Genomic DNA, 24672 nt, shown 5'->3' with positions numbered 1-24672 from the left:
GGTTAATCATGTACGCCATATAGACCTCCCCCGAAAGGGGGAGTAACAGGGATTAAAGTGCTAAGAATAGTACTACTTAACACAACCTAGTTGCCATGGGTCCCAGACTGCATGTTTTGTTGTTATACTTTGTCAGGGTAATCATGCAGGCCATATAGACCTCCACCGAAAGGGGGAGAAAAAGGGATTAAACTGCTAAGAAAAGTACTACTTAACACAACCTAGTTACCATGGGTCCCAGACCGCGTGTCTTGTTGTTATACTTTGTCATGGTAATCATGCAGGCCATATAGACCTCCCCCGATAGGAGGAGTTACAGGGATGAAAGTGCTAAGAATAGTACTACTTAACACAACCTAGTTACCATGGGTCGCAGACCGCATGTTTAATTATTATACTTTGTCAGGGTAATTATATATCTATCAAATCTATCTATTTATCTTCTATCGATTCTATCTAACTATCAATCTATGTATATCTATCAAATCTATCTATCTATGTACGGACTGTTTTGAGACAGCCACTTGTGTTTTTGACAAATTTGAAGTAGGAGGACAGACCAATCATCTTCTTCCATCTCCCTGTTCCAAAAATGCAGGCCATATAGACCTCCCCTGATAGGGGGAGTAACAGGTAGTAGTAAACTGCTAAGAATAGTACTACTTAACACACCACGGGTCCCAGACCGCATGTCTTATTGTTATACTCTGTCAGGGAAATTATATATCTTTCAAATCTATCTATTTATCTATCAAATCTATCTAACTATCAATCGTATCTATCAAATGTATATTGCATCTATTGATCAATGTAATTCGTATCTATAAAATGTATATTGCATCTTTTGATTGATGTAATTCGTATTTATCAAATGTATATTGCATCTTTGGATCGATAACATTCGTATCTATCAAATGGGATATTGCATCTATTGATCTATGTAATTCGTATCTATCAAATGTATATTGCATCTATTGATCTATGTAATTTGTATCAATCATATGTATATTGCATTGATTGAGCTATGTAATCTATGTATCTATCTATCAAATCTATCTATCTCGTGGTTGTGCAAATGGACTGTTTGCGGTTGTTTGCGGTGGCGTTACACTTGGAGTTTGGTCTGTCACTGTGAAGCGGGCGTAACCCTTACACTACCCTGATCGATTACAACATCATAACTGATGTTTTAAAGCACGTTATTGCAAATAATTTATTAATGTTAGGTGATTTAGGCCCTTTATGGGTTAAAAGCAGACTCTGCATCAACTATGTAATTTTTCCATTAGAGTTTTTGACATGGATCCCCCTCCAGCATGCCACAGTCCAGGTGTTAGTACCTTTGAAACAACTTTTCCATCACTATTGTGGCCAGAAAGAGTCCTTGTGGGTTTTAAAGTTCGCCTGCCTATTGAAGTCAATGGCCGGTTCGCGGACAATAGCGGAAGTTCGAGTCCGCCGTTCGCGAACCAAAATTTTTAAGTTCGCGACATCACTAAAGATAAGTATTGCAGCTATTTTTCTTGCTTGATTGTATTACTCTTTGTATTGTATTTTATTACTCTGTTTCTCTTTTTCCCCTTTTTCTGCCTAAGCTCTTGCACTCTCTAAACTGCCTTTTTCAAAATATTTTTTTCCCTTTTGTTTCAGTTTTTAAGGTCTCCTTATCTTTCTAATACATTCCGTTTTGCTTTCGTTTTTCTTTCCTGGTATTGCCTTGAGCTGTTTTCACTCCAGCTCTCTTCTTTTCTCCTGCTAATGAAAAAACTCTGGTGGCCATTTTAATTTGTTCCCGCCCTATGACGTCATCTTTTCCTGCCACTTTTTACCTCCCAACTCATTACAGCTCTCTGCAGACTACAGCTGTCTTCTACATTGCAACATTGTAAAATTCTCACAGAATTGTTTTTTTCCTGTTGTTTTGTTACTCGGTTAAATTGCCTGTATAGTTAAGGGGATATTTTTTGCCTGTTTTAATTTTATTGAGGTTAAAGTATTTCCTTTTCAGCATGTCTTCCCCTCATGATAGCCCCCTTACATGAAAAGCGGTACAAGCTATGATTGATTCCTCTATGTCTAACATGTTTAACCATTTTAATTCACAAATGGGAGTATTATTAGAGGCTATTCAAGCTTCCCCTCCTAAAAAGTCTCGTGAAAGAAAATGATCTCCTGTTTCTAAAAAATCCAGAAAGTTTTGTCATACTAAAAGTCTGCATTCATCAGACTCCCCTTTCCCCTAAGGTGTGGGAACTAAAAATAATTCACCTTCTCCCTCAGGTTCAGAGGGAAAACTTTTGAGTCATAAAAAGAAAATTACACAAATACTTAGACACTGCTGTTTCTCAAGTGACAATGATTTTTCCTCAGAAGATCATTTCAGTCAGTCTGACTGACAATTTTTCAGAAAATAAAAAATGTATTTCAGACAATGATTCTCACTCAGATGAATCCCCTGCTCCCAAAAGGCGCAAAACATTTTCTATCTCTAAATCCAACTCCATTAAACCTTATAATTTTACTGACAAAATTGGGAATCCTAGATTTAATCCTGATGAACTCCAACATCCTCGCTCATCAGAATGGTTCCCTTCTAAAGACGTTTCTGAATTTGTGGAACATTGGATTAGACGTCCCCTTAAAAGAGAAGTTCGGAATAAAATGCGTGCAGAATGCCCTCGCCCCAATTTACCTAATAACACTGCTATTACTCCAGAAGTGGACCCTAAAATTGTTAAATTTATTTCCACTCCAGGATTTAATGTAAAAAAGGGTCTTGACAGATCATGGAAGATTTGTCAGGATAAGCTCCTGGATTCCATTGGTCCCCTCACAAAAAGTTCTAGAACTTTCTGACGAAGCTTTTAGAAAATAATTCTGCTCTAGACCCGGCTTTAGTCAGTCAATAGCTTCAGAGAGCCTTATGTCATATTGGTAACACTAACTCTGGCTATTTCTATTGAAAGAAGGAAATATATTCTCAAGAAAATTGACCCAAAACTCCCAGATATGACTCTGTCTGAATCTGGTCCCTCTGCTAATGGCCTCCTTTTTAGAGATGACTTTATTAAAGAACTTAACAATTATGCTAGCATCTTTTCTTCCCTCAACAAGGGCCAAGCCATCTATGAAATTTTTTTAAAATCCCAATCGTGTTTTTGACAGGGCCCGGGAAAGGTAGGGGTCGCTTTCCTGGCAGATCATATAATAATTACAGACCCCCAATTTCAATACCAATACCAACATCAGTCCCAATACAACAATCAGAGACACTTTCCTGAAAAGAATTCTTCAACATACACTCAGTTCTTTCCATCCCGTTCCATACCATAATAGTCTAGAGGTTTTAGATCACGAACCCGCTCAAGAACACCTTCAGTAAGTCTGCCTTTATCTAACAAAAATATTTCTCCATCAAAAATAGGAGGAAGCCTCTTTTTGTAAAAAAATGGGAGGTTATTTCCTCAGAACCTTGGGTTCTAAATACTATTCAGGGATTTCAAATAGAATTTTCTTCCCTTCCTATTCAGATTGCCTTACCTCATCCCATTCATTTTTCCCTTAAAGACAAATAACTCTTACACTCAGAAGTAAACAATCTTATTCAAAAACAGGCCATAGAGCTATCTCCCTGTCCTTCCAAAGGCTTTCTAAGCAACATCTTTTTGGTAAAAAAAGAAAAACGGCAAATTTCTTCCCATCATAAATTTGCGTTCCTTAAATTTTTATGTAACTTATCATCATTTCAAAATGGAGGGTATCTACCTTCTCAGAGATTGCCTTCAGGACAGGGACTGGCTTGTTTGCCTAGACCTTACAGACGCTTACCTGACAGTCCCTATAGCTCAGGAATATCGAAAATTTCTGAAATTTAAATGGAACAATCTCTTTTGGCAGCTTACACGCCTTCCTTTTGGTTTATTCCTCTGCCCCTTGAGTATTTACCAAATTAATGAAACCAGTTCTTTCCTGGCTCCGCCTTCATGGACGACCCTTCATGGACGACATCTTGATAATGAACCAAGATCATCTTTCCCTCCTCCAGCAACTTCAACTCACAGTCAATCTCCTTCCTATTTAGGTTTTCTCATCAATCAGGAAAAATCAGAACTCATACCTTCCCAATCTCTTACTTTTTCTAGGTTTTCTGATAAACACAAAATCCTCTACCCTCAGTCTTCCAAAAGACAAAATAAAAAATATAAGGAAGGAAATTTTCTCGTACTTTATCCAAAGATCTTGTTTCCCTCAGGATGGTGGTTCAGATTGTAGGGTTACTATCATCCTCGATTCAAGCCATTTATCCTAATCCCCTTCATTATCGGGCACTGCAGAGATTAAAAATATTTTACCTTCAAAAAAGGTTTTTGCTTTACTCCCACAAGAATCCTCTCTCTCTCAAAGCCAAACAAGAACTCTCTTGGTGGCTCAATCATATAGAAGCCTGGAATGGTTGAACCATTTTTGTTTCCATCCCGGATTAGTCATTGAATCAGATGCCAGTCTTTCTGGCTGGGGTGCCTGATGGTGGTCCTTCCATTATAGGTGGGAAATGGTCTTCCAAAGAGAAATCTCTTCACATAAACTGTCTTGAGCATCTTGCTGGATCTTTGCCATAAAAAGCTTTTCTCAATTCAACCATCCCACATCCATTCTGTTGAGGATGGACAATGTTTCAGCGGTTCAGTATCTGAATCGTCTCAGAGGTACCAAGTCAAAGGTTCTATCGGATATTACAAAGGATTTCATTCATTTCTGCCTAGCCCAAAACATTATGGTGAAAGCTGAATATCTCCCCAGACTTTCAAATTCTGCGTCGGACTGGGGTTCCAGATTCCTCAAAGACTCGGGCAACTGGAAACTCAATCATCTGATTTTCCTTTGCCTCCATCATCCCAGAGGCCCCTTCTCAATAGACCTGTTTGCGCCTCGCCTCAATTGACATAATTTGTCTTTTCTTCAATTGCGTCTGGATCTGGAGGCGCAAGCAACGGATGCTTTTCTCCAACCTTGGCCTCTGTTCGGAGCTTATGTCTTCCTCCTTTCATCATGATTCCCAGGATCCTTTCCAGAGTTCGTCGGGAATCCCTCTCCCTGCTTCTAATCACTCCCTTTTGGCCTTCCCAACCATGGTTTCACTCTCTCCTGGAGATGGAAATAGAACTTCCCCTTCTTCTCCCATATTCTAAAGATCTCCTCTTAGACCCGAACAACAATCTCCACAGCCTAGTCCTCCAAGGATCCCTTCATCTTCTAGCCTAGAGGATTTCAGGAATCTCTTCCCTGTCTCTGACCCGTCAGGGGCTTTACAATTATTACGAGAATCCCTGGCCCCAGGTACCCTCAGATCCTATTCATCAGCCTGGTCCAAATGAAATCGCTGGTGCTTGGAATGGAACTTGGATTCCTTTTCAGTACCTCTAGCCCAAATTATCAATTTTTTATCCTCTCTTTCTGAGTCTGGTCTCTCTCATAGAACTATTAATGTAATTAGATCAGCTATTTCCTCTAAACATTCTCTTAATAATAATACAATAATTTTCCAGTGGGTCGACATCCTCAGGTTTGTAGAATTCTCAAAGCCATCAGAATCAAATGTCCTCCTATTCCTAAACATTCTCAATTTTGGGATGTAGATTTGGTTCTTTCCTTTTTCAACACCTGGCCCTCTAATGACCTTCTCTCTTTAAAACAACTCACTTGCAAACTTGCTACTCTTCTTTGCCATTCTCACTTTTAGAAGAGTCTTGGATGTCAGAGCTATTGATTTTTACTCTATTTCTTTCTCTCCTGAAGGTCTAACCTTTTTCATCTCTCGTAGGACAAAAACTTTTTCTTCCACCTTATTTTATACTTATTTTCCTTCTTCTCCCAATCTTTTTGTAGTCATCTGTTTAAATAAATATCTCAAAAGAACTAATCATTTTCATTCTCCTTTATCATCTGATCAATTCCTTTTATCTTTCGTTCCTCTTCACAACCCTGTTACATCTACCTCCATTGCTCGCTGGGTTCAAGGTTTGAGGTTCTGCGGCCTCTAAAGCTTTTGTAAATTCAGCTTCTCTTCAGAATATACTTAACGACGTAGATTGGTCTCTGACTCCACATTTCATCAGTTTATTCAAACCCATTTCTCATCCTTCTTCCTTTTTTGCCTCAGCTTTAAACTAGCAAAATAGGAGTCTCCTGTCTCCTGATTTTATTAAGGACAAGGAGACGAGTATTTCCCCCCCCCCCCCATAATGAAGTTATTTCCCTTCCTCAGGATATTTTATTAATATGTCTTTATATATTACTAATTATTGTGTTTATTCACCTAGCTCCTACAGTCTAAGATGTCTCCACATTCCAAGAATCTGCATTATTCTACAGGATCATTTTCTCCTTCATCTGAGTTATCTGCATTTCAAGTTTCATCTCATGCATCATCCCTGTTCCAACTAAATGTTTTTTCTTCATCCTCCTCGATGAACTTCGGATTGGAATGTTTCCTCAGTTTCATCTTTATGTTTTGACTGTTCCTGTTTGTTCTGTTGTTCAATTACTTTTTCCTGTTCCATCTCAGCAGCAAATCCGAAAGAGGAATAATTGGGGGTCATTGGTCCCTTTATGGTGGATATGAGAAAGCTGATTGGTTCTTCTTTTCTCCTTTATCATCTGATCAATTCCTTTTATCTTTCGTTCCTCTTCACAACCCTGTTACATCTACCTCCATTGCTCGCTGGGTTCAAGGTTTGAGGTTCTGCGGCCTCTAAAGCTTTTGTAAATTCAGCTTCTCTTCAGAATATACTTAACGACGTAGATTGGTCTCTGACTCCACATTTCATCAGTTTTATTTCAAACCCATTTCTCATCCTTCTTCCTTTTTTGCCTCAGCTTTAAACTAGCAAAATAGGAGTCTCCTGTCTCCTGATTTTATTAAGGACAAGGAGACGAGTATTCCCCCCCCCCCCCCATAATGAAGTTATTTCCCTTCCTCAGGATATTTTATTAATATGTCTTTATATATTACTAATTATTGTGTTTATTCACCTAGCTCCTACAGTCTAAGATGTCTCCACATTCCAAGAATCTGCATTATTCTACAGGATCATTTTCTCCTTCATCTGAGTTATCTGCATTTCAAGTTTCCTCTCATGCATCATCCCTGTTCCAACTAAATGTTTTTTCTTCATCCTCCTCGATGAACTTCGGATTGGAATGTTTCCTCAGTTTCATCTTTATGTTTTGACTGTTCCTGTTTGTTCTGTTGTTCAATTACTTTTTCCTGTTCCATCTCAGCAGCAAATCCGAAAGAGGAATAATTGGGGGTCATTGGTCCCTTTATGGTGGATATGAGAAAGCTGATTGGTTCTTCTTTTCTCCATTCATTAAGAAAATGCTCTTATTGGTTCAATATGTCTGGTATTTCCTTTGTCTGTAATGTTAACTGTTTGTGTTCTGTTATACTTTTAATGGCTGCATTGGTAGTAGTAAAGAAAGTTAAGCAAAGTTAAGTTAATAAAATCTAGATTATACCTACACTTTAGCTAGGATAATCCCAATTGTTAAAATGGTTAGCTACTGTTGAATCTTTGTTATAGTTTTTTACGTCCCTAACATGCTCATTAGATCTTGTTCTAACAGTGCGAGTAGTTTTCCCAACTTATTGACAGAAACAGAAATTGCAAGTTAAAAGGTAGACAGAGAACTGTGAACCACAGTTAGCATAAAAATCAAAGTTGTATGTTTCTTTAGTTACCTGACTAGTAAAGCTATCGCCTAGGTAAATATTTGGGCAAGCATAGCAAATTTTACTACCACATTTGAATGTACCTTTTTTGATTAACCAATTCGTAGATTTTTTTGGCATCCTTACTTTTAACTAGACTAGGTAACAATGATTGTGCTAAGGTCCTAGATTGTTTTGGAACAAATTTACAATTTTTAATATGAGGCTGTAAAGCATCATCAGCAGACAAAATATGTAAATGTATTTTTAGTATTTTTACTATATCATTATATTGTTGGCTATATTCTGTAGTGAAGATAATAATAATATCCTCAAAATTATTCTGATCAGTTTGAATGTTTACGTGCTCCACTGCTTCTCTACATTGTTCCAATCTATGAATAGGGCATGAATAGGGAATGTGATATCAACTTTTTTATTGACAATTACTTGTTGTCTCTGAGCATATGATCCTTATTAGACATGTGCAATTCGTTTTGGATCGATTTGGAAATTCGGCAAATTCAGAGATTCGGATCGATCCGAATTTCCGAATTAAAATACTGCCGAATTTACCGAATAAATCCGAATTAGTTCGGATTTATTCGGTAAATTCGGATGGCCATGGATTACACTAGTATTGTACCGTATATTAGGTTATATCACTCTGCTATGGGTTACACCTAATATACAGTACATAATACTAGTCTAATACACAGCACACATACCGAAATTCCGAATTTCCGAACTGAACCGAATCGAACTAAATCCAGCCGAATTTTTTCGAATCCGAATGAATCCGAAACGAATCCGAAACAAATTCATTCAAAGTTTTCCGAATTCGAATCGATCCAAAACAAAATTCGAAAAACTCTGAATCGATCCGAACCGAAACAAATTTTTCGATCATGCACATATCTAATCCTTATAAGGTGTTCAGATAGGAATAATATTATAAACGTTACTAAAAAATATCAAATACAACTTAGATGTCTATGTCATGATATTATTGGATCTAATGGGATTAAGTTATATATATATATATCTCTTTCTAATTCTATGTATTACAGTGGGTCATGATTTGGTCCAATTCATTTCCTTCTCATATGTGTCATGTAAGATTGTAGATCATTGTATTGCATATTTTGTACTACTTGAATTTGCTATGTTTTTATTCAGCAGGTACTTCTTCATTTAGGGATTCACTTTATTTGTAATTTAATCGTTTTGTCTGGTTGATATGTGCCCTGTTATAATGCTAAGTCTATATACACTCTGAGGCCTATTTATCAAAGCGTCAACTGAAAATATGCTTGAATTCCGCGTCGTAATTGTTGCGAGATTGATCCGCCGTAGTTATCAAAGCGTCAAGATCGGCAAATGTTGAAATTTGCGACGTCACATACAATCTCTCGATCTCAATCTGACGCAGATCGATGCGAGTTGAAAACCCATGGAATTTGATAGGATTCGTGTTCATTCACCCTCCTATTCTACACTATTTAAAGCTCTTACGAAGTTATCAAAATTTCTACAGTTACGCTCGCATCTTTTCCGACTCAGCGTACCTGGTTTTCAATCCACCACCCTTCAGGTCGCGGATGCCATAGAACTCAATGGGAGTCGGAAAACACAGAAAGCTTATGTTCGATTCTACAAGACAATGAAGTACAGTATATTACATAATAAAAGTAAATGAGAAACTTTATTAAAATTGTATACCCTTTCTAAATCAAACAATATTATAGCTCCACATTTGGTGCACTAGTAGATATAGGGATAAAAATTAAAAATACATTACTACTGATGGATTATGCTACAACTTTGTCTCTCATTACAAATCAAGGGGACAATATAATTTCTACATATTTGGTGGAAAGTTTTGCCCCAAACTTGTCGCACTAATAGATATAGAGATAAGAATGAAATAAATACACAACATAATATAGCTAACCTTTTTAGTTTTTAAAAAATCTATGTGCACCATGTTTAAGCCATGTAATATAAGTCCCACTTTTCACTTTGCGCCATATTTGACGCAACACTTTTCGCACCAATTATGATGCAAACTCCTAAATAAACCACACACTAGTGAATTTTTCCACCACATGATTTATGACATCAGCCAATCTGATTAAAATACACATTAAAAACTATCACTAACAAATCAAATTGCTCGGAGTTTGATAATTTGGCCCCTAAGTGCGGACTATGAAGATGTAATAGAGATTACTAAATGCAGGTTATAAAGATGTAATAGAGATTATTAAGTGCGGGTTATGAAGATGTAATAGAGATTACTAAATGCGGGTTATGAAGATGTAATAGAGATGACTAAATGCGGGTTGCATTGCTAATCAAGGTGAGTTTAAAGGACCCCGCAGCAAGTTTTGATTGTAGAATCTGTTCTACCTGTGGAGAGAAAATTTTTTTATTTAATCGAAATAAAGTTCATCCCGAATTTTATTAAAAAAATGTTAAGCAACTCTACTAAGCTAAAAAAAGCTAAAGAGACAACTTCTATTCTATCATAAAATGTACTTTTTTTTCTCTATTGTTTAAAATCATACTTAATTGCCACATACTTTTCTTTCTCACACCTGTTTTACGAAAATACAACTTGAGGTTTGAACCTGGGTCATTCAGTTGCTAGTGCTGCAGTGCTACCATTAAGCCACAGGTAGATTTCAGTTATTGTTGCCATTATTTCTTAGTACTTTTGCTTTTTAGACTCGCTTATCCCATCTGCCTGCAAGCTGCAGCACATCTGCAATTAACTCTAGTCCTTAAAGGGATACTAAACTAAATTTTTAGGGCGCATGCAATTTTAAGCAACTTTCTAATTTACTCCTATTATCAATTTTTATTCATTCTCTTGCTATTTTTATTTAAATAGCAGGAATGTAAAGCTTAGGAGCTGGCCCATTTTGGGTTCTGGACCTGGGTTATGCTTGCTGATTGGTGTCTAAATTTAGCCACTAATAAGCAAGTGCTTTCTAAGGTGCTGAACCTAAAATGGACCAGCTCCTAAGCTTTACATTCCTGCTTTTAAATAAAGATAGCAAGAGAAAGTAGAAAAATTAATAATATGAGTATATTAGAAAGTTGCTTAAAATGGCATGCTCTATCTGTATAATTAAAGAAAAGAGAACAAATCAGCCAAGTCTAAATGTATTTTAATAGCCAAACTCCACCCATCATCTGCGTTATTTGGAGGAGCCAGTCTGGGCTTGAGACTGCAGACAAGGTTAGTCACCGTTAAAAACAAAATGTATGCTTACCTGCTAAATTTATTTCTCTTGTGGTGTATCCAGTCCACGGATTCATCCATTACTTGTGGGATATTCTCCTTTCCAACAGGAAGCTGCAAGAGGATCACCCACAGCAGAGCTGTCGATATAGCTCCTCCCCTAACTGCCACTCCCAGTCATTCTACCGAAGACAAGCAAGAGAAAGGAGAAACTATAGGGTGCAGTGGTGACTGTAGTTTAAAAATAAAAAACACCTGCCTTAAAATGACAGGGCGGGCCGTGGACTGGATACACCACAAGAGAAATAAATTTATCAGGTAAGCATAAATTTTGTTTTCTCTTGTAAGGTGTATCCAGTCCACGGATTCATCCATTACTTGTGGGATACCAATACCAAAGCTATAGGACACGGATGAAGGGAGGGACAAGGCAGGGCGCTTAAACGGAAGGCACCACTGCCTGTAAGACCTTTCTCCCAAAAATAGCCTCAGAAGAAGCAAAAGTATCAAATTTGTAGAATTTAGAAAAAGTATGAAGCGAAGACCAAGTTGCCACCTTACAAATCTGTTCAACAGAAGCCTCATTCTTAAAAGCCCATGTGGAAGCTACTGCTCGAGTGGAATGAGCTGTAATCCTTTCAGGAGGCTGCTGGCCAGCAGTCTCATAAGATAAGCAAATTATACTTCTTAGCCAAAAAGAAAGAGAAGTTGCCGAAGCCTTTTGGCCTCTCCTCTGTCCAGAGTAGACCACAAACAAAGCAGATGTTTGATGAAAATCCTTCGTAGCTTGTAAATAAAATTTTAAAGCACGAACCACATCAAGATTGTGTAAAAGACGTTCCTTCTTTGAAGAAGGATTAGGACATAGTGAAGGAACAACAATTTCCTGATTGATATTTTTATTAGATACCACCTTAGGAAGAAAACCAGGTTTGGTACGTAACACTACCTTATCTGCATGGAAAATGAGATAAGGGGAATCACATTGTAAAGCAGATAACTCCGAAACTCTTCGAGCCGAGGAGATAGCTACTAAAAACAGAACTTTCCAAGATAAAAGTTTAATATCTATGGAATGCAAAGGTTCAAACGGAACCCCTTGCAGAACCTTAAGAACCAAATTTAAACTCCATGGCGGAGCAACAGGTTTTAAACACAGGCTTGATTCTAACTAAAGCCTGACAAAACGCGGCTGAACATCTGGAGTATCAGCCAGACGCTTGTGCAAAAGAATAGACAGAGCAGAAATCTGTCCCTTTAAGGAACTAGCTGACAATCCCTTCTCCAATCCTTCTTGGAGAAAAGATAATATCCTAGGAATCCTGACCTTACTCCATGAGTAACCTTTGGATTCACACCAATGAAGATATCTACACCAGATCTTATGATAGATTTTCCTGGTGACCGGCTTTCGAGCCTGAATTAAGGTATCAATGACCGACTCAGAGAGACCATGCTTTGATAAAATCAAGCGTTCAATCTCCAAGCAGTCAGACGCAGAGAAGTTAGATTTAGATGGTTGAAAGGACCTTGGAATAGAAGGTCCTGCCTCAGCGGCAGAGTCCATGGTGGAAGGGATGACATGTCCACCAGATCTGCATACCAAGTCCTGCGTGGCCACACAGGTGCTATCAAAATCACTGAAGCTCTCTCCTGCTTGATCTTGGCAATCAAATGAGGGAGCAGAGGAAATGGTGGAAACACATAAGCCAGGTTGAAGGACCAAGGCGCTCTGCTAGAGCATCTATCAGTGCTGCCTTGGGATCCCTGGACCTGGATCCGTAACAAGGAAGCTTGGCGTTCTGACGAGATGCCATGAGATCCAGTTCTGGTTTGCCCCAAAGTTGAATCAACTGTGCAAATACCTCCGGATGGAGTTCCTACTCCCCCGGATGAAAAGTCTGCCGACTTAGAAAATCCGCCTCCCAGTTCTCTACTCCTGGGATATGGATAGCTGATAGATGGCAAGAGTGAACCTCTGCCCATAGAATTATTTTTGAAACCTCCAACATTGCTAGGGAACTCCTTGTTCCCCCTTGATGGTTGATGTAGACTACAGTCGTGATATTGTCCGACTGAAATCTGATTAACCTGACCGCAGCAAGCTGAGGCCAAGCCTGAAGAGCATTGAATATCGCTCTTAGTTCTAGAATGTTTATCGGAAGGAGTTCCTCCTCCTGAGTCCATGAGCCCTGAGCCTTCAGGGAGTTCCAGACTGCACCCCAGCCCAGAAGGCTGGCATCTGTCGTTACTATTGTCCAATCTGGCCTGCGGAAGGTCATACCCTTGGACAGATGGACCCGAGATAGCCACCAGAGAAGAGAATCCCTGGTCTCTTGATCCAGATTTAGTAGAGGGGACAAATCTGTGTAATCCCCATTCCAATGACTGAGCATGCAAAGTTGCAGCGGTCTGAGATGTAGACGGGCAAACGGCACTATGTCCATTGCCGCTACCATTAAGACGATTACTTCCATACACTGAGCCACTGAAGGGTGAGAAGTAGAATAAAGAACACGGCAGGAATTTAGAAGTTTTGACAACCTGGACTCTGTCAGGTAAATCTTAATTTCTACAGAATCTATCAGAGTTCCAAGGAAGGAAACTCTTGTGAGAGGGGATAGAGAACTCTTTTCTTCGTTCACTTTCTACCCATGAGACCTCAGGAATGCCAGAACAATGTCCGTATGGGACCTGGAGATTTGAAAACTCGACGCCTGTATCAGAATGTCGTCTAGGTAAGGGGCTACTGCTATACCCCGCGGCCTTAGGACTGCTAGGAGTGACCCTAGAACCTTCGTAAAGATTCTTGGTGCCGTAGCTAACCCAAAGGGAAGAGCCACAAACTGGTAATGCCTGTCTAGGAAGGCGAACCTGAGGAACTGATGATGATCTCTGTGTATCGGAATGTGAAGATAAGCATCCTTTAAGTCCATGGTAGTCATATATTGACCCTCCTGGATCATAGGTAGGATGGTTCGAATAGTCTCCATCTTGAAGGATGGGACTCTGAGAAATTTGTTTAGGATCTTGAGATCTAAGATTGGTCTGAAGGTTCCCTCTTTCTTGGGAACTACAAACAGATTTGAATAGAAGCCTTGCCCCTGTTCCTCCTTTGGAACTGAGTGGATCACTCCCATAACTAGGAGGTCTTGAACACAATGTAAGAATGCCTCTCTCTTTATCTGGTTTGCAGATAATTGTGAGAGATGAAATTTCCCTTTTGGGGAAGAAGCTTTGAAGTCCAGAAGATATCCCTGGGACACAATTTCCAATGCCCAGGGATCCTGGACATCTCTTGCCCAAGCCTGGGCGAAGAGAGAAAGTCTGCCCCCTACTAGATCCATTTCCGGATGGGGGGGCTGATCTTTCATGCTGTCTTAGAGGCAGCAGCAGGTTTTTTGGCCTGCTTTCCTTTATTCCAAGCCTGGTTAGGTCTCCAGACCGGCTTGGACTGTGCAAAATTTCCCTCTTGTTTTGTATTAGAGGAAGCTGAAGCTGCGCCACTCTTGAAGTTTCGAAAGGCACGAAAATTAGTCTGTTTGGTCCTTAATTTGTTGGACCTATCCTGAGGAAGGGCGTGACCCTTTCCTCCAGTAATATCAGAAATGATCTCCTTCAATCCAGGTCCGAATAGGGTCTGCCCCTTGAAGGGAATGTTGAGAAGCTTAGACTTTGAAGTAATGTCAGCTGACCAGGATTTAAGCCATAGCGCCCTACACGCCTGAATAGCAAAACCTGAGTTTTTAGCCGTTAGCTTGGTTAAATGAACAACGGCGTCAGAAACAAATGAATTGGCTAGCTTAAGAGCTTTAAGCTTGTCAAGGATATCATCCAACGGGGGTTTCTACCTGTAGAGCCTCTTCTAGAGACTCAAACCAGAAAGCCGCAGCAGCAGTGACTGGGGCAATGCATGCAAGAGGCTGGAGAATAAAGCCTTGTTGAATAAATATTTTCTTAAGGTAACCCTCTAATTTTTTGTCCATTGGATCTAAAAAAGCACAACTGTCCTCGACCGGGATAGTTGTATGCTTTGCTAGGGTAGAGACTGCTCCCTCCACCTTAGGGACCGTCTGCCACAAGTCCCGTGTAGCGGCATCTATAGGAAACATCTTTTTAAAAACAGGAGGGGGAGAGAACGGTACACCTGGTCTATCCCATTCCTTAGTAATAATTTCTGAAAACCTCTTAGGGATTGGAAAAACATCAGTGTAAACAGACACTGCATAGTATTTATCCAACTTACACATTTTTTCTGGGACTACAATGGCGTCACAGTCATCCAGAGTTGCTAAAACCTCCCTGAGCAACACGCGGAGGTGTTCAAGTTTAAATTTAAATGTAGACATATCAGAATAAGGTTGAAGTGTCTTCCCTGAATCAGAAAAATCACCCACAGATAGAAGCTCTCCTTCTTCGGCTTCTGCACATTGTGAGGGTATATCAGACATAGCTACTAAAGCATCAGAGAGCTCTGTATTTGTTCTAGCCCCAGAGCTGTCTCGCTTTCCTTGTAACCCTGGCAGTTTGGACAATACCTCTGTAAGGGTATGATTCCTAACTGCCGCCATGTCTTGTAAAGTATACGCAATGGGCGCGCTAGATGTACTTGGCGTCCCTTGAGCGGGAGTTATAGGTTCTGACACGTGGGGAGAGTTAGTCGGCATAACTTCCCCCTTGTCAATTTCCTCTGGTGATAAATCTTTTAAAGCCAGAATATGGTCTTTAAAATTTATAGTAAGATCAGTGCATTTGGTACACATTCTAAGAGGGGGTTCCACAATGGCTTCTAAACATAATGAACAAGGAGTTTCCTCTATGTCAGACATGTTTAACAGACTAGTAATGAGACCAGCAAGCTTGGAAAACACTTTAATAAATGTGAAAAAGCAGAATATAAAAAAGGGTACTTTGCCTTTAAGGGAAAAAAACAATCACATAAACTGCAAAAGGATGATTAACCCCTCAGGCTCAAAAACTAATCAGAAAAATGGTAAAACCGTTATAAACAGTCACAAGCAAACTGCCACAGCTCTACTGTGGCTCCTACCTGCCCATAAAACGACTTTTGTAGGCACAAAAACCCTTTACAGAGGTCCTATATGTCAGGGGACTCCTTCAGGGAAGCTGGATGTCTCAGACTGTAAAAACTACTGCGCAATTAGAGCGAGAAAATAGGCCCCTCCCACCATGCACTCAAAGTGAAAGGGCCATAAATAACTACTCCTAGGAGAAATCTAGTCAGCCATGTGGAAAACTAGGCCCCAAATAAAGATTTATCACCCTCAGTAAAAAACGTTTTTTATATATCATGCAAACGTTTTACATACTAAGTAATAAGAGTAAGTAACATGAATATTACCTTTTACTGCAAGCATGATCCCAGTTGTTTGTTAAATCACTGTAATCAGGCTTACCTTAAATATATCAGGCACTGTCAGCATTTTCTAGACCTTATCATCTCTCTAGAAAAAAATATACTGAACATACCTCAGAGCAGTTAATTCTGCAGGCCATTCCCCCAGCTGAAGTTTTCCCATACTCTTCAGTTATGTGTGAGAACAGCAGTGGACCTTAGTTACAACCTGCTAAGATCATCAAAAACCTCAGGCAGAACTCTTCTTCTAATTTCTGCCTGAGGTAAAAACAGTACAACGCCGGGTACCATTTAAAAATAACAAACTTTTGATTGAAGATAAACTACACTAAATCACCACATATCTCTTGATACTTCCTTTCTTGTCGAGAGCTGCAAGAGAATGACTGGGAGTGGCAGTTAGGGGAGGAGCTATATAGACAGCTCTGCTGTGGGTGATCCTCTTGCAGCTTCCTGTTGGGAAGGAGAATATCGACAAGTAATGGATGAATCCGTGGACTGGATACACCTTACAGTAGAAATATTAGTATAAAATGCATTGTTTTGTAGTTCTTTACAGTAAAAACCAATTGGAAAAGATACAGTTGCAAGACAGATATTGTGAACCTGGATTTCTGCATTTATTACTCATAAAATGTAGTCTGATCTTCATCTAAGCCATAGTTATAGACAAACACAATCTGACTAAACTAATAGCACACAAACAGTTATAGACAAACACAATCTGACTAAACTAATAGCACACAAACAGTTATAGACAAACACAATCTGACTAAACTAATAGCGCACAAACAGTTATAGACAAACACAATCTGACTAAACTAATAGCACACAAACAGTTATAGACAAACACAATCTGACTAAACTAATAGCACACAAACAGTTATAGACAAACACAATTTGACTAAACTAATAGCACACAAACAGTTATAGACAAACACAATCTGACTAAACTAATAGCACACAAACAGTTATAGACAAACACAATCTGACTAAACTAATAGCACACAAACAGTTATAGACAAACACAATCTGACTAAACTAATAGCACACAAACAGTTATAGACAAACACAATCTGGCTAAACTAAAAGCAGACAAACAGTTATAGACAAACACAATCTGACTAAACTAATAGCACACAAACAGTTATAGACAAACACAATCTTACTAAACCAATCTTACTAAACTAATAGCACACAAACAGTTAAAGACAAACACAATCTGACTAAACTAATAGCACACAAACATTTATAGACAAACACAATCTGACTAAGCTAATAGCACACAAACAGTTATAGACAAACACAATCTGACTAAACTAATAGAACACAAACAGTTATAGACAAACACAATCTGACTAAACTAATAGCACACAAACAGTTATAGACAAACACAATCTGACTAAACTAATAGCGCACAAACAGTTATAGACAAACACAATCTGACTAAACTAATAGCACACAAACAGTTATAGACAAACACAATCTGACTAAACTAATAGCGCACAAACAGTTATAGACAAACACAATCTGACTAAACTAATAGCACACAAACAGTTATAGACAAACACAATTTGACTAAACTAATAGCACACAAACAGTTATAGACAAACACAATCTGACTAAACTAATAGCACACAAACAGTTATAGACAAACACAATCTGACTAAACTAATAGCACACAAACAGTTATAGACAAACACAATCTGACTAAACTAATAGCACACAAACAGTTATAGACAAACACAATCTGGCTAAACTAAAAGCAGACAAACAGTTATAGACAAACACAATCTGACTAAACTAATAGCACACAAACAGTTATAGACAAACACAATCTTACTAAACCAATCTTACTAAACTAATAGCACACAAACAGTTAAAGACAAACACAATCTGACTAAACTAATAGCACACAAACATTTATAGACAAACACAATCTGACTAAGCTAATAGCACACAAACAGTTATAGACAAACACAATCTGACTAAACTAATAGCACACAAACAGTTATAGACAAACACAATCTGACTAAACTAATAGCACACAAACAGTTATAGACAAACACAATCTGACTAAACTAATAGCGCACAAACAGTTATAGACAAACACAATCTGACTAAACTAATAGCACACAAACAGTTATAGACAAACACAATCTGACTAAACTAATAGCGCACAAACAGTTATAGACAAACACAATCTGACTAAACTAATAGCGCACAAACAGTTATAGACAAACACAATCTGACTAAACTAATAGCGCACAAACAGTTATAGACAAAGACAATCTGACTAAACTAATAGCGCACAAACAGTTATAGACAAACACAATCTGACTTAACTAATAGCGCACAAACAGTTATAGACAAACACAATCTGACTAAACTAATAGCGCACAAACAGTTAAAGACAAACACAATCTGACTAAACTAATAGCACACAAACAGTTATAGACAAACACAATCTGACTAAACTAATAGCACACAAACAGTTATAGACAAACACAATCTGACTAAACTAATAGCACACAAACAGTTATAGACAAACACAATCTGACTAAACTAATAGCACACAAACAGTTATAGACAAACACAATCTGACTAAACTAATAGCACACAAACAGTTATAGACAAACACAATCTGACTAAACAAATAGCACACAAACAGTTATAGACAACACACAATCTGACTAAACAAATAGCACACAAACAGTTATAGACAACACACAATCTGACTAAATTAATAGCACACAAACAGTTATAGACAAACACAATCTGACTAAACTAATAGCACACAAACAGTTATAGACAAACACAATCTGACTAAACTAATAGCAGACAAACAGTTATAGACAAACACAATCTGACTAAACTAATAGCACACAAACAGTTATAGACAAACACAATCTGACTAAACTAATAGCACACAAACAGTTATAGACAAACACAATCTGACTAAACTAATAGCGCACAAACAGTTATAGACAAACACAATCTGATTTAACTAATAGCGCACAAACAGTTATAGACAAACACAATCTGACTAAACTAATAGCGCACAAACAGTTATAGACAAACACAATCTGACTAAACTAATAGCACACAAACAGTTATAGACAAACACAATCTGACTAAACTAATAGCAGACAAGCAGTTATAGACAAACACAATCTGACTAAACTAATAGCACACAAACAGTTATAGACAAACACAATCTGACTAAACTAATAGCACACAAACAGTTATAGACAAACATAATCTGACTAAACTAATAACACGCAAACAGTTACAGACAAACACAATCTGACTAAACTAATAACATGCAAACAGTTGATCAGACCATAATTTTGGCCAGATTACGAATGGAAAACAAAATTGTGCTTTTGCAAGCGCAATATTTGCGTTCAACTCAGTAAAACCAGTGCTTGCAAAGGTGCGCTGGTATTACAAGTTAAGCGCTATGCAAATGAGACCTTGTGTTTGCATTGCCTGGAAGGTTCCATAGACTCCAATGGGAGCCTCGTTCTGATACCGTGAGACACTGCAAAGAAACTAGCACAGCACAGGGGGTAAGTCGCACAGCATTGGGCAGCAAATTAAAAATATATATGAACAGGGAGTGCAGAATTATTAGGCAAGTTGTATTTTTGAGGATTAATTTTATTATTGAACAACAACCATGTTCTCAATGAACCCAAAAAACTCATTAATATCAAAGCTGAATAGTTTTGGAAGTAGTTTTTAGTTAGGACTGGGAGTTGAGCTTGACTCCATCCTCAACCCGAAAAGGCCCCACAAGCTCATCTTTGATGATACCAGCCCAAACCAGTACTCCACCTCCACCTTGCTGGCGTCTGAGTCGGACTGGAGCTCTCTGCCCTTTACCAATCCAGCCACGGGCCCATCCATCTGGCCCATCAAGACTCACTCTCATTTCATCAGTCCATAAAACCTTAGAAAAATCAGTCTTGAGATATTTCTTGTCCCAGTCTTGACGTTTCATCTTGTGTGTCTTGTTCAGTGGTGGTCGTCTTTCAGCCTTTCTTACCTTGGCCATGTCTCTGAGTATTGCACACCTTGTGCTTTTGGGCACTCCAGTGATGTTGCAGCTCTGAAATATGGCCAAACTGGTGGCAAGTGGCATCTTGGCAGCTGCATGCTTGACTTTCTCAGTTCATGGGCAGTTATTTTGCGCCTTGGTTTTTCCACACGCTTCTTGCGACCCTGTTGACTATTTTGAATGAAACACTTGATTGTTCGATGATCACGCTTCAGAAGCTTTGCAATTTTAAGAGTGCTGCATCCCTCTGCAAGATATCTCACTATTTTTGACTTTTCTGAGCCTGTCAAGTCCTTCTTTTGACCCATTTTGCCAAAGGAAAGGAAGTTGCCTAATAATTATGCACACCTGATATAGGGTGTTGATGTCATTAGACCACACCCCTTCTCATTACAGAGATGCACATCACCTAATATGCTTAATTGGTAGTAGGCTTTTGAGCCTATACAGCTTGGAGTAAGACAACATGCATAAAGAGGATGATGTGGTCAAAATACTCATTTGCCTAATAATTCTGCACTCCCTGTATATATATATATATATATATATATATATGTGTGTGTTTATATGTGTAAATACACCTATTAACACATACATACCGTATATATGTACAGTATATAAGCATCTACAGTGGGTATTGAAAAGAATCACCCCCTCTTGAAAATAATCAAATTTTGTTGCTTTACAGACGGAAATAAAGACAGACACAGTTTTTGTTTATCCAGTTGTAGTTACTCAGTGCAACTTATAACATCCAAGTGAAAGATACAACACCAACATGTCAGGCAAAAATAAAGACAATTCAAAAACAGAATCACTGAGTTGGAGAAAGGATCACCCCCTCCTAAAATTACTTGTAAACTCACTCAGGTGTAGCTAATCACCTTCTCAACGGCACACAGAAAGCCTTCAACTGTGATCAGCTGTGGGCATATTGATAAACTCAGCATGAAAGAGCTTTTCTGGAGCGTCTCAGTCCCTGGTAGTACAACTGAAGCAAACAATCAACTATGGGGGGCAAGGCACTAAAAAAGATATCCGGGATAATGTTGTGGACAGTAACAAGTCAGGAGATGGATACAAGAAAATATCAAAGGCTTTAACAATGCCTAGAAGCACAGTGCAGTCTATTATTAAGAAGTGGAAGGTATTTGGTAGAACACAGACCCTCTCTGGATCAGGGCATCACTCCAAACTGGATGAAAGAGCCGGGAGGAAACTGGTCAGATAGGCTACCAAGAGGCCCACCGCAACTCTGAAGCAGTTGTAGGAATTTATGACAAAGAGTGGTCACTGTGTACATGTGACAACAATATCACAAATTCTGCAAGAAATGTGGCTTGTATGGGAGGGTTGCAAGAAAAAAGCCACTCTTCAAGAAAGGCCACATGCAGTCATGACTGAGCTTTGCCATAACATACCTAGGAGATTCTGAGGCCACATGGAAAAAGGTGTTATGGTCAGATGAGACTAAAATTGAATTATTTGGCCTCAACATCAAACAGTATGTCAGGAGGAAATCCAATACAGCTCACCATCCAAATAACACCATACCTACAGTAAAGCATGGAGGTGGTAATATCCTGTTATGGGGGTGTTTCTCTGCAACAAGCACTGGAGCACTTGTCAGGATAGAAGGAATAATGGATGGGGCAAAATACCTTCAAATTCTCTGCCAGGAAATTGTATATGGGAAGAAGGTTTACCTTCCAACATGACAGTGACCCAAAGCACACAGCAAAAATGACCACACAGTGGTTGAAGGAGAAAAATGTGAATTTCCTTGCATGGCTTTGCAGTCCACAAACGGTCACCATCAAATGTAACGGAACTGGAGCAGTCCTGCAAAGAAGAGTGGGCAAATATTGCACAGTCTAGATGTGCAAAGTTAGTAGAGACAAATCTCAACAGACTAAAGGCTGTAATTGAAGCAAAATGTGGTTCAACAAAATACTGACACAAGGGGATGATCCTTTTTCCAACTCAGTGATTCTGTTTTTGAATTGTCTTTATTTTTGTCTGACATGTTGGTGTTGTATCTTTCACTTGGATGTTATAAGTTCCACTGAGTAATAACAACTGGATAAACAAAAAATGTGTCTGTCTTTATTTCAGGCTGCAAAGCAACAAAATGTGATTATTTTAAAGGGGGGTGATTCTTTTCAATACCCCCTGTACATATATATTAACAGTATAAACACAGTCCCCCATAGACCGCAATCTAATGGCACTTACCAGAGCCGTTTATTTTCTAACACCCCATTTTCCCTCACTTGTAAGTGCTTTGTGTAGTTTTTTTTAAAATAAATAAAGATGCTCATATTTTTTATTTTAATAAAGCAACTGTTTACTGTATTTGAGGGTCTATTGGGGGACATTTTTTTTAATTAACCAGAGGTCTGACCTCTGGCTAATTGCGCTAAGCACAAAGTGCTCGAGCGAGTTTGCGTGAGCATTAATCAGGCACTTTGAATGGCTGGTTATTTACGTGCGCCTGTAAACAGACAAATTTGCCCCTTTACAGGCTCACGTTAAAATATCGCTCCACTTGTAATCAGTGCAGAAATCCAGGTAATTCCAAAGTGGTCACAAACTTTCTTGCAACTGTATGTAGCAACGTTAGTCTTGGTAAGTCAGCATTTCAGGTTGTGAAAATTTAAAAAAATCTACAGTTTTTAGAGCTAAATTACATGAAATGGGGCAAAATAAAAAATGAAGTATATTGCAAAGTTGTTTGATTATGCATAACTTAAAGGGATAGGAAAGTCAAAATAAACTTGCAATAATAAGATAGAGCATGTCATTTTAAGACACTTTTAAAATCACTTCTATTGTCAAATGTGCTTTGTTCTCTTGGTATTCCTTGTTGAAAATTAATACGCACATATCCTACACTAGTGGGAGCTAGCTGGTGATTGGAACCTGCACTCATTTGTCTTCTGTGATTGGCTAACTAGATATGTTCAGCTATCTGCCAGTAGTGCAATTATTTTCCTTCAGCAAAGGATAACAAGATAATGAAGCATATTTGATAATAACAGTAAAATTCAGATTTCCTTATTTTATCACTTTCTGTACACCCATGCTTCTTTATATTATCTCTGTCTGTATACCAAAGCCCAACAATTGAAAATTAACATTTTATTACTTTGCTCTCCTAAACCCCCCTGGGGTGTAATTTATTTTACTGCATATGTCCACACAGTTTTTTTAGCCTATACTAAGTATAGAAACTTTCACTAGACGTAGGGATAACACAGGCAAAATCAGCCACTTGAAATGCTGATATAAAGGTAAATTAGCTATTTGTAAACAATTTAATACACTCCAGCAGGTAAAATGGATATTTGGGAACAAATTATAGGTATGGGTAAACTGCTTGATTGTATTGGGGGCTGTGATAGAGAATTAGTTTCAGAGCCCTCTCAAATCTGGTAAAAATCTGGTCATTTTCACCCTTTCACATTGATATTAAAATTAACAGGAATGTGCACATCAGATACTCAGGGATAAAGTGATATATACTTTAACAACAACGTTTTTATGTTTATTTTCGTGCATCAACGTAATGGAAAGAAAATGTTATAATTATAGTACTATAATGTGAGAAATATTGCAAATATATATTTATCAAAAATATTACTTTATTTAATTATATTTTTCTTTTATTCAAATATCTTCTTGTAAATACATTTTTTATACCTTGTTTATTAATTTGCTTGTTGCACTCGTCAGATCAGTTTCATCTGTGGAAAAGTCCACTTTAAAAACCAAGCACCCTAAGTCTGTGGTAAAAAAAAGAAACAGATTAGTTTCCTAGGGTTTGCGCTTTCAGTCAATTTCAGTCAATTTTAATAAAATTGCTGGGGTTACTTATACATTATTTTAAGGACTTATAAAATGTGTGCCTTAACTGGACATTAAATACTTTGAGATGGTAATATAAAATGATAAAATTGTATATATAAAAAAACTCTGCAATATACTTTCATTATTTATTTTGTTCCCTTTTCCTATAAATTCCATTCTTAAATTGTGAGTTTTTCAGTTCCTGTCACAGCAGAGAAGGTAACCTAAGTTACAACATGGCAGCTCCCATTGTTTTATAGGCACTAAAACTTTACACTTATTTTGTCAATATTTAAACAACTAATGAAACTTTAAAAAATACATCTACATCTTATTCTCAGGGTAATCTTTTCCTTAAATGCATAATTCTATCTAGCATTTATTTAGTGTTCAATGTTTCTTTAAAGGGACAGTAAAAAAAA

The 24672-nt window shown here is 38.1% G+C and overlaps 1 long non-coding RNA gene across 1 annotated transcript; it reads right to left on the bottom strand.

Moving 5' to 3' along the window:
* Positions 1 to 9397: 9397 nt before the first annotated feature.
* Positions 9398 to 24188, bottom strand: LOC128641234 (uncharacterized). The gene is made up of 2 exons (XR_008399458.1): positions 24104 to 24188; positions 9398 to 10123 (listed from the first exon to the last, which is right to left on the bottom strand). It is a non-coding gene; the product is annotated as an uncharacterized LOC128641234 (long non-coding RNA).
* Positions 24189 to 24672: the final 484 nt, after the last annotated feature.

Source organism: Bombina bombina, chromosome 10 (genome assembly GCF_027579735.1).
Source record: "Bombina bombina isolate aBomBom1 chromosome 10, aBomBom1.pri, whole genome shotgun sequence".
In the NCBI taxonomy this organism is placed as follows: Eukaryota; Metazoa; Chordata; class Amphibia; order Anura; family Bombinatoridae; genus Bombina; species Bombina bombina.
The sequence above is the reverse complement of the archived record's forward strand: the minus strand, read 5'-3'. Positions and strand labels throughout refer to the sequence as shown.